Source organism: Lathyrus oleraceus, chromosome 1 (genome assembly GCF_024323335.1).
Source record: "Lathyrus oleraceus cultivar Zhongwan6 chromosome 1, CAAS_Psat_ZW6_1.0, whole genome shotgun sequence".
NCBI classification, from domain to species: Eukaryota; Viridiplantae; Streptophyta; class Magnoliopsida; order Fabales; family Fabaceae; genus Lathyrus; species Lathyrus oleraceus.
Window position 1 is genome coordinate 416,900,546 of NC_066579.1, and position 10,313 is coordinate 416,910,858.

Below are 10,313 nucleotides of genomic sequence, written 5' to 3' on the forward strand. Positions count from 1 at the left end.
AATAATCGGAAAAAAATTTGAGATTTTGGCGGTGGCGGACGCTGATGTCGCGGTGGTGGATGTACGAAGGCGGGTCGGGAATTTCGATTCTGTTGTCCAGTTCAACGAGTTTTCGAGCAATTTTGAGTCCAATGAGTTTTTGAGCAATTTTTAGTTCAGTGAGTTTGTGGGTGTTTGGTCGAAATAAGTTAGTTTGATTATGTAAGAGTTGTCAATTGAGTACTTTAGAGTACTTTGGAGTACTTTCGAGTCATTTAGAGTTATTTTAGAGTTGTAGAGATTTTTATAAAGTTGTTTAGAGTTTGCCTTGAGAACTCGGTTGAGTTAAAGATAAATATCGTTACCTTTTTGATGAGTTGTGAGCTAATATAAATAATTATTATTCTGTTGATGTGTTTTGAGTATTTTCTTCGTTGATGAATAATTTGATTTATTGAGTAATAATAAAATTTTACTCTGTTGTGACTATTAGTGATATGATTATTGAGATGAAATTTTGAGATGAGTAATCCAGAGAGGAATTACGAACTTTGAGATGAGTAATTCATAAAGGAATTATAATGTTGTCGTTATATTGGCGAAATTATGATTTAGAGAGGAATCTTTTGAGCATGAGTTTTCAGTATAGTTTATGTTGTTTTAATTTTTGTGCATTCTATTGTCATGTTCATGCATACATGTATATTAGAGTTAGGTAGGACTTAGGTTCAGTGAGGTCAGGTTCAGAGAGGAACCCTAATGGTATTATGTTCAGAGAGGAATTAGAGATATGGATAAATCAGTAATACACCTCCGATACCTAAAAATTTGGTACCACATGCATATTGGAGGAGGAGTATAGTGTGTAAGACCCCAATTTTGACCCTAAGATCCCTCATGACATCATAACATTGCATTTGCATTGCCTCAAGGATCTTTAGCATCTTGGTTCCCTTTGCCTTTGGGTGGGACTCCTTGTGATTGGTTTGAGATCACCAAGCATGCTTGAATTATACATCATTGTTTCTCTTACTTTTGTTTACTAACCAAAAGCACAAAAATGTGTCACTAACATCTTTTGTTTGAAGCTTGAGTATCATCCAAGACACTTTGTGGGTTCTATTTAGATGATCAGTCAACACAAGGGAATGGCTTGAGATACTTCCAACAGGTTCAAATGGGGTCTATTCGTCAGTCAAAACGTTAATCTTGAAGGAGCAAAAGTTTGTTCATGAGCTGCCATGCTCGCTAGGCGAGCAGAATGGGTCGCCTAGCGAGTCCCAAGAAAAGCCACCAGAATCACCTACGCTCAGAGGAATTTCTTGAACTGTCATGCTCTCTAGGCGAAGCCCACGTGTTTAAAAAATAAAAAAAACAAAAAAAAAATAAAAAAAATAAAAAAACGAAACGAAAAAAATAAATAATAATAAATAAATAAATAAATAAAATATAACAGAAAAATTTTGGACTTGGGCCTCTCTCATTTGAGCCCACAAGTCCACAAAAATCAGGTTATAAATTCAGAGTTTCAGTGAAACAAAAGGCAATTCTATTCCTATTACCCTGGCAGGAAAAAGATAGTGAGAGAAGAGCTAACAGAGTTCAGAGCAACCTCCAGAGACTGAAGGGAACTCATCGGCAAAGAACCAATTCCCTCTCATATAAACCCTCAGATTGCTTTGCAAACCCAACCGGGCCATTCAATTTCATCGGTCTCTCCAATCAGGTTTGCCCTTATTCCCATTACTTTATGCTTTTAATTTGAATGCTCTGAATGTATGAGGTATTATGGGTGAATTTTATACCCTTTTGATGCATGTGTTTGACAAGAGGTTTAGGCCTCCTACCCTTGGTTGCTTTTTGTGAGCTTTTTGTGAATTTTAATGGCATGATTCATGTGGTTACATTTTGATTTGGGGGCAACTCTTGATTACCCTATCTTGTTTTTCTAACCTGTTTGTTGAGTTTTGTTTTGTGAGGGCTCATATGACTCTTGCAGAGATGGCTTGCCTGGTGTTCCACTTTATTTATGGGATACCACCTGGAGGTTTATTCCGATTACCTGTACTGACTCACTTTCTTTGATGGTGTTTAGCTTGGGAATCTCTGGGTTTCTTATTTATCTAATTGTTGTCACTTCGGAGCTTTATCCGTACGGTAGATCTCCCGATCCCTTTATTTTTCCCGCATTTTACCGCTTTCTTAGGTTTCACATAGCCTCTCGAAGCATGTCAATTAAGGTAACGTGGTTCCTTCATCTGGGACTGCCTTTTTGCATGAGCATCCCTAAACACCCCAAACTCATTGATTTTTCTTCTCCTAAGAACACGTTATCTCCTTCTACTACAGGCGAGTAAGTCTCCAAAGGTCGAGCATCCGGTAGATTGCGTAGTAACGTCATTCATCCCAAAACACAACCCTTACCCCATAGGTGGTCGAACTACATTTTGCTATGATTTTCATCCCAGATGAGATACGTAGGCATAAGACGCGATGTCTTAGCGAGCACACTCCTCTTTAACCCATAGGTAGCCGAGCTACGAAGACTCTGATTCTCAGATTCAAATGAGATACGTATGCAGTGGATGCGACGTCCGTGCGAGTCATTTTCTTTTGACCCTTCTTTTAGTAAGTAGTACATTAGATAAACATACACGCTTTTCTCATCCCTTCAATCATGTTTGCACAAATAATTTTTTACAAAACAACAACCTTTGCAACAAATGTGAAAAGGGCTCCCTAGGAGTACCTAGGATGCTTTGGATGCCTAATACCTTCCCATTGCATAACCAACCCCCTTACCCAGATCTCTGACATTTTTACTAGTTTTTTATTCGATAAAACTTTTAGGTTTTTGTTTGCTTTCTAACCATTCCTTTGGATAAATAGAAGTGCGGTGGCGACTCGACTTGTATGATTTACCTTGGATTTAGTCAATATCTATAATGGTAACGAATACCCCGCTACAGAAAAGTGGCGACTCCACTGGGGAGATAATTTGCCTAGTGGGTTTTGCCTACTTTTCATATTTGTTGTATTGTATTGTATATTTTTTTTGTGTGACATATTTTTGTGCAATTTGGGATTACTGTATTGTATGTAATGATTGAATTTCTTGATATTAATTCCTTGTATGCTTGGTGATCTTTGTGAGATGAGTTCTATAGCCGAACTCGAGTGCACTTAGGATATGCGAATGGCATAGTCTTGTCGACTTGTGTGGAGTTATTCCTTAGCAAGTTGACTTGCAAGCCCATTCACTTGGTGGAGGTCATGTTGGGATCAATAATGTCACACAAGTAGTTGTGGTTAGACATTACTTTTCCAATATAGACCTTAGAAGCCAAGGACCTTAGTTTACCAAACCCATCTTGGCCTATTCGTAGGATGTAGTGCGAAAGTCGTTCAAGTGTAAGATTTGATACGATTGTTACGCGATACTACACTCATAAGAGTATCTCTTGAGAATATTTTCGGAATACAAGTAGTCGTTTCTCCAATAATATCCGAAAGATGGGATGATGACTATGGGAACCTTTTGTAGAACATGTTTGGCAGGTTTAAACCCTAGTACACTCCCTTTTGGGTGGTTCTTAACCTAACTCCATGCTCGTGACTTGCAACAAACCCTTGATTCATGGTTGATCCATTCAGGTATCCTTAATATCAATGGAACTTGGGTGTTGATAAGGTGTAAACCATAATCCACCAAAATGGATGATTGATATTAAGGATAACATGATCCATCCCATGACCTTCGTTTGGTGTGCTTTGCTTGATCCTTGAGTGTGATTGTTGCATTCATGCATTCATGCACCCATTTGCATCCATATCATCAATAAATAAGAAAATTTTTAAGGAACTTAAGGGGTTTATTTGCAAAATTTTCAGACATGGAAAGACAAAGAAGGAATACAAAGAAGTACAGGTTCAGGCAACCAGATTTGAAAGAGTTAAGGAATCTGACATCCTATGTATTAGATCCCTTGGGTTTCAAAGCTCGTTTTGGGAAGCTTCTTCCTCTTCTGACTACTCAGGTGGATGAAGGATTGATGAGTGTATTGGTGCAGTTTTATGATCCCTTGTACCGTTGCTTCACGTTTCCGGATTTTCAACTTTTGCCTACACTTGAGGAGTATGCTTATCTTGTGGGTATACCTATTCTAGACCAGTTGTCGTTCAGTGGCTTGGAGAGTATTCCTACTTCTCAAGAGATAGCTGACATGTTACACATAGATGAATCTCTGGTTGATGCTCATATGACTACCAAATGGGGAATTCAAGGTCTCCCTTCTGAGTTCCTCATTGCTCAAGCTACTAGATATGGGAAGGCCATGAGTAAGGACGCCTTTGAGGCCATATTTGTACTTCTCATCTATGGATTGGTATTGTTCCCCAACATCGACAAGTTTGTGGATGTGAACGCTATTAGGATTTTCTTTACTCTTAATCCCGTTCCGACTCTGTTGGGCGATACCTATTTCTCTTTGCATATGAGGAATGCAAAGGGTGGTGGCGCCATTGTGTGTTGTTTGCCTCTGTTGTATAAGTGGTTTATTTCTCACTTACCTCAGACGGTCGCTTTCAAGGAGAACAAGGAATGTCTACGGTGGTCCACGAGACTTATGTCTCTCACTAATGATGATATCTCTTGGTATAACCATGTGTATGATGGTGTGCAGATTATCGACTCTTGTGGCGAATTCTCCAATGTACCTCTTCTTGGTACATGTGGTGGGATTAACTAAAATTCTGTTTTGGCACGTCGGCAGCTTGGGTTCCCCTTAAAGGATAAACCCAATAACATTCTGTTAGAGAGTGTATTCTTTCAGGATGGTAAAGATCCCCAAGGCTTGAAAGCTAGGATGGTCTGCACTTGGCGCAAGATTCATAGGAAAGGAAGGAAAGAGTTGGGTCCTAAGAATTGCATCGCTTTGGAGCCTTACACTGTTTGGGTTAGGAAGAGGGCGTCTGAGTATCTCATGCCTTATGAGTATCCGAGACCTACACCTATGATTATGGCTGGGCCTTCAACCCTCCCTAATCAAGGAGTAGAGGAGTTGAGAGACGAAGACCGTTCACGTGCCTGGATCCGTGAACGTGAAGAGTTGCTTCAGCAGATTAAGGAGAAGGATGCGTTGATTGAGTTTCTTGAGCATCAGGTTATTGATGACCCTGATGATGTATGGACTTCTCTACTTCCTCAGTCTTCTAAGTTCTGGAAGAGGAGGTATGATCGACTCGCCAAAGAGAAGGCCGATATGGAGGCAGCCTACGAGAGGGAGGTGAAGAGGCTTCGCGCATCTTATCTTCCTGTGTCCCGAGCTTTAGATGATTGTTTCTAGGGATCCATAAGACAGTTATTTTCCTTTTCTCTTGTATATGATTGACGATGCTGCACTTCTTTTCCCTGATATTATTTGATGAGATATTTCCATATGTGATAAAATGCTTAATATTTCCAGAATTTGCAAATAAAACTCTAAAGTTCCTTTGAAATAAAAAAAAACAAATAATATGCACAAGCATTGCATGCATCATATGCATAAGCAGGTTTTGTTTCCGGTCCCCTGCCCTGTGGTCTAACTCTGTGTCCTTCATTTATTTTGAAGACAAGCTGACTCACCGGTACTACACTAGAGCCAACATTTCAAGACTGATGGATCACTTAGAACAAGAGAACCGTGAGCTGAAAGTGGAAGCGGGTCGCTGGCAACTTCATCATCCCTGGTGGGGTCTGCAACAATTGGGTCGCTGTGGATATTCCAACAGTTGTCCATAAGTCAACGTAATAATCACTTTGTTTGAAAACCCTTCTCCCATGCCAAAAGGAGGACTGATGACATTGTTGGCGCATAAGTACAATGATATTTTCATTCAATAAATTCATGTTAAATGTTTGTTTTTCCAATTATTTTTCCTTTTTCCTTTTTGCATGAAAATGGTGATCACATAAAACCCTAAAAAATAGAATAAAATCGATCTTTTTCATATGCATAATGATTTTCCTTGTTTGAATTCTAAAGCTTTTCATATCCAAAATCATTATGCAGGTTGATCAAACCCATTGAACATAATGATCCAACACCATCTCCCAATTTTGAATTTCCTGTATTTGAGGCAGAGGAAGATGATGTTGAAGAGATTTGATAACATGAAATAATATCACATTTTTGGACTCGATTTAATTAAATTATATTATTATTCACTTCAATTTATTTCATTTTATTCGATATTACTTGGTATTTTTCCTCTTATCTATCTCAGGTAGCTTATTTGAAGCACAAGTGAAAAAGGAAGAAAAAGAGGTGCAAAAAGAAATGAAGAGAAGCAAATTTCACCAAACCAAAGCCCAGCCCAAAAGTACTAGCACTGAGCCTGTGACGAGCGCCACACATGGTGTGACGAGCGTCACGCCCTGCTGCCTTGTGTTACGAGCGTAACACATGGTGTGACGGACGTCACACCATTCCCCCATATTTTTGGCTTCAGAAGCGCAACAGAGGCACGTTGAAGCCTATTGTTACACTTGATCTGGGAAACGTGAAGACCACTTTTACGGAAGGAGTTTTGGAAACCGTTACAAATTGGAACAATATAAATAGAGCCAAGGAGCAAAACCCTGGAGGACTCCGCTTCTTTGTGCTTTTTCTCTTCCAGTCGTGCAAGCATACTTTACAACATTAATTTTTACAGTTTTTTACTTTTCTTTGCAATTTCTATTTTCTTTTCCAGTCAATCTTTCAGCACTTAATTAATTTTTCACACAATAGTTTCTACACCGGAAACTATTGTGTATCTTTTACCGGATCTAACCTTACGTTAGACCCTAGGTTTTTATTCCTTCACTTTTATTTTTCTGTCCGATTGAAGAATTCAAGAACAAATCCAACCGGTCTGTGGTGGAGTGTTCAAGATTGCCATTAATTATTCAGGTTCTTTAATTATTGTTTGAATTTATATATACCCTGCTTTATTGTTTATTTACATTATTTGCCTGAGATGTTTCTATTTAAGCATGATGATTGTTTAGATCTGTTTAGCATGTCTGGCTAATTTATTTAGGTATCGGTATGTAAAGTAAGCGAATGAAGGAATCAAAACTAAGTTGGTTTAATTACGCTTAAAAATAAAATCACTCTTTTTATGGTCTCAATTTACAAGTTTAATACCAAGGTTTTTGTACGAGAGTAAGAAAAAAAAACTAAAGAAGTTAAAATCAATAAAACGAGAGTTTGAGTTTTTAACTGGACAATGTAAATTGGACATTAATTCTAGATCAGGGCGAAAGCAATTTTTAGAGTTAATTAAATTCTAATCTTTTTCAAAAAGTATTTTTAAAAGTTAAATGTGAGGACGAGAGTTAAGCATTTGAATTTAATTATATAATCTAAGTCAACGGAGCGAGAGTTTGAGACGAGGGTGTTTAAACAATTACTATTTTCTTAAAAAGAGTTTCTATAGAGTCTGTTGTTTTCAAAAGGTGATTTTAGACTTAACTAATAAGTGACAACTACGTTAATTTAAAGTCATGGTCTATTCAATAGAGTGAGAGTTTGAGAAAAGGCTTTTAATCAATAGTGTCTACTGAAAAGATTTATTTTAAAACCAAGAAACCAACGAAGCTTTGATTCCCTAATTACGACAAACTACATACCGATATCCGCTTAATTAATATTTAGTTTAGATCTTATTTTAGTTTTAACTTTTCCCCCGAAACAATCAAAATATCATCCGCCTTAGCTTTACGAAGTAACCTTAGAAAACGGTATATCAATTCATAAGTCCCTGTGGGATCGATATCTTTTAAAACTACGCGATAGAACTGTGCACTTGCAGTTTGTACCCCAATTCGACTCATAAAGTCACGATCAAGTTTTTGGCGCCGTTGCCGGGGATTTTTGTTTAGTCGATATCGCAACTCTTCTGTTACGCTGTAGAGACTAAGGCATTTTTTTCTTCTTTTCTTTCTTTCGTTGATTTCACACACTCGCTCACAAGGCGAGCCGTTTTACTTACGAATCAACGACATCGAACTATATCTCTGAGTCTTACGACGAATTCGGGAATATCGTGCTGCAAACAATCTCCCTCCTATCGAAATTCCTGACCTCAAAAATCTTCTTCCTTCACCAATACCCGAGATGGCAGAACCAGCTCGTGCTCTTCGAGATTACGCCGCTCCATCGCAAGATGAGCCGCATTCGAGTATTGCTCCACCCGCAATCGAAGCAAACAACTTCGAACTTAAACCTTCTCTGTTGCAGGCAGTGCAACAGAATCAATTCTCTGGAAATCCTACCGAGGATCCAAACCTTCATTTATCCGTATTTGTCCAATACGCTGATACTGTTAAAGCTAATGGTGTCACTTCAGAGGCAATTCGACTTCGCCTTTTTCCTTTCTCGTTAAGAGATAAAGCTAGAAGATGGCTTCAGTCTCTTCCTTCCAACTCAGTTACCACATGGAACGAGTTGAAGAAAGTCTTCCTTGCCCGATATTTTCCTCCAAGCAAAACAGCTATGTTGAGAGCCCAGATAAATGGATTTAAACAGAAAGATAACGAGTCTCTTTTCGAAGCATGGGAAAGATACAAAGACATGATGAGACTTTGTCCACACCATGGTTTAGAGGACTGGTTAGTGATTCATACCTTCTATAATGGTCTCTTGTACAACACAAGGTTAACAATAGACGCCGCAGCAGGTGGTGCACTTATGGATAAACCTTATACCGATGCTTATCAACTTATTGAAAGCATGGATCAAAATCATTATCAATGGGGAAGCGACCGAGCAATGGTAGAGAAACCTCAAACGAAAAGTGGCATGTACGAGATAAGTAGCCTTGATCATGTTAATGCAAAAGTGGAAGCCCTGGCCCAGAAAATTGAAAGCTTGAATGTATCACCTCCAACCACCGTGGTTGCCGCAACTCAGAATTGCGAAGTCTGTGGAATCCAAGGTCACACTCCTGCAGATTGTCAACTCCTAACAGGAATCCAAGCAGAACAAGTGAATTATGCTCAAGGAAATCCCTACTCGCACACCTATAACTCAAACTGGAAGAATCATCCTAATTTTTCATACAAGAGTAATAATGCTTTATACGCACCAGGACAAGCTCCAAATCAAGCCCCAGCTATACCTCCTGGATATCAAAAGCCGACCCCATCTACACCTAACAATAATGTTCCTAGGAAATCCAACTTGGAAATAATGATGGAGAACTTCATAGCTTCTCAACAGCAAACCAATAAAGATTTCTTAAACCAGAATATACACACTAGCGAACAAATCAAACAACTAGCAAGTAAAGTAGATGCCTTGGCTACCCATAACAAAATGCTGGAAACACAAATATCACAAGTAGCTCAACAACAAGCGCCTACTGCAGCCCCAACTGGTGCATTTCCTGGACAACCCCAACCTAACCCGAAAAGCCACGCTCATGCAATCATACTAAGAAGTGGAACGGAAGTGGAAGGACCAGTAGATCCAAGAAATGAAAACCAAAACTCTAAGAAGTCAATTGAGGAAGAAAGTACACCTAAGGAAAAGGAAGAGAGTAATAAGGAAACTGTAGAAAAGAAAGAACCTTATGTACCTCCACCACCTTATAAACCACCTATCCCTTACCCTCAAAGGCTTATTAAAACCAAAGATGCGGGCCAATTTAAAAAATTTGTTGACCTACTGAGACAGTTAAACGTCACAATTCCATTTACAGAAGCTATTACGCAGATGCCCTCATATGCTAAGTTCTTAAAAGAAATTCTTTCTAATAAAAGGAAACTTGAAGATAGCGAAACTGTTACACTCACTGCTGAATGTAGCGCTATAATCCAGAATATGCCTCCTAAACTTAAAGATCCAGGTAGTTTCTCTATACCCTGTCACATAGGAAAATTTGTCATAGATAAAGCCTTATGCGATTTAGGAGCCGGTATTAGTGTTATGCCCTTATCCATATGCAAGAAACTTGAAATGGGAGAATTAAGACCAACTAAAATGTCTGTGCAACTAGCAGATCGTTCTGTTAGATATCCTATAGGAATTCTTGAAAACGTTCCCGTGCACATAGGTCAATTCTACATCCCAACCGATTTTATAATTATGGACATTAGAGAAGATGAAGTTACACCCATTATACTGGGAAGACCATTCTTAGCAACTGCCGGTGCGATCATAGACGTAAAACGAGGACGACTCACTTTCGAAGTAGGAGAAGAGAAAATTGAGTTCATTCTTTCCCAATTTTTGAAAGCACCTGCAATAGAAGATACATGTTACTTCATGGATATCATCGATGAATGCATAAAAGAAACAGAGTTA

At 38.7% G+C, this 10,313-nt stretch overlaps 1 non-coding gene across 1 annotated transcript; it reads right to left on the reverse strand.

The window, feature by feature from the left end:
- Nucleotides 1-8,501: 8,501 nt before the first annotated feature.
- Nucleotides 8,502-8,608, reverse strand: LOC127117177 (small nucleolar RNA R71). Its single transcript, XR_007801936.1, has one exon. It is a non-coding gene; the product is annotated as a small nucleolar RNA R71 (small nucleolar RNA).
- Between the last annotated feature and the right edge of the window lie 1,705 nt (nucleotides 8,609-10,313).